Source organism: Rutidosis leptorrhynchoides, chromosome 3 (genome assembly GCF_046630445.1).
Source record: "Rutidosis leptorrhynchoides isolate AG116_Rl617_1_P2 chromosome 3, CSIRO_AGI_Rlap_v1, whole genome shotgun sequence".
NCBI classification, from domain to species: domain Eukaryota; kingdom Viridiplantae; phylum Streptophyta; class Magnoliopsida; order Asterales; family Asteraceae; genus Rutidosis; species Rutidosis leptorrhynchoides.
In genome coordinates this window covers 304,090,001-304,091,176 of record NC_092335.1, presented here as the reverse complement: position 1 = coordinate 304,091,176, position 1,176 = coordinate 304,090,001, and the positions used below count along the sequence as shown (strand labels likewise).

The 1,176-nt window shown below is 32.7% G+C and overlaps 1 protein-coding gene across 1 annotated transcript in view; it reads left to right on the top strand.

Moving 5' to 3' along the window:
• The first annotated feature begins 217 nt into the window (after nucleotides 1-217).
• The window catches only part of LOC139897426 (structural maintenance of chromosomes protein 3-like), a 25,109-nt gene continuing 24,150 nt past the window's right edge, over nucleotides 218-1,176 (top strand). Inside the window, exon 1 of the mRNA XM_071880119.1 lies at nucleotides 218-264. The gene's annotated coding sequence lies outside the window, so the exon portion shown is untranslated. The remainder of the gene's footprint in view (nucleotides 265-1,176) is intronic.

Here is a 1,176-nt window from a genome sequence, read left to right as displayed (position 1 = left end):
ATATTTATTGTCGAAATCAGTAAATTTTGCGGGTCTTAAGCAAGTTATTTAACGATGTCATTAAGTTCACAATTTTAAAGCATAGAAAAATATTATTTAATGATGTCATTAAGTTCACAATTTTGAAGCATAGAAAAGATACGGTACGTTTTGTCTCCACCTACACGCACGCTCACACTTTCAGCGAAAATCAATTTCAAGGTGCAAAGGGCGGGAACACATAAATTTGAGAGGGAAATCAGTTTATGTTTTCATTTCACCTGAGTAAGTTTCTCGATTTGTTATCAAAATATATACTCTACAACTTCAATACTCGTGATTACGGAATCTCCGGCGATATTAGGACTCCGTTTGCAAAATTGCTGCTAACTTGTTTGATACACCTTTACTCCAATTCCGCTCGTGGTTACTAAATATCGGGCGAAATTAGGGCTCGTTTTCCTAATTTGCTTGCTAATCTGGTTGTTACAGATACCTTAGTCCATTTCTCAGTATAATAATAATAATAATAATAATAATAATAATGTTAAAATTACTGCTGGTTTAGTCGTCTTTTCTTAGTTTTGCTAAAATTAATTCGCCGATGTATTTATTTATACTTAGAAATGTTCTCTGCGTCTTTGTGTTTGCCGTTTAATTTATGCAGTTTATGGACTTTTGATCACAATTCTCAGTCCTGGTAGTTTTGTAGTTTGTGTTTTGCTAAATTTAGTGAGATTTTTTTTTGTGTATTCTATGTTATTTTTGCTGTCCGGTGCAAGGTAATTTTGACAATACACTTTTTGTGTATTCTCTGGCCTACTTTTAGATATAGTTGAGTTGCTGTTAAATCTGATGCAAGGTAATTTGGTATTTGTGTTCGCGGTTTGATTTATGCAGTTTATAGACGTTTGATCACAATTTCTTAGTCATGGTAGTTTTGTAGTTTGTGTTTCGCTAAATTTAGTGATATATATTGTGTGTGCTATGTTATTTTTGCTATCTGATGCAAGGTAATTTTGACAATACACTTTTTGCGTATTCTTTGGCCTACTTTTAGATATAGTTGAGTTGCTGTTAAATTTGATGTTTTATGCATTATACAGAGATGTTTAGTCCTAATTAGGTTACACTAGTTTTGACATACTTTGTTGAAACCATGTGCACTCTACCTTTTTTTGTTGACAAAAGTGCCGG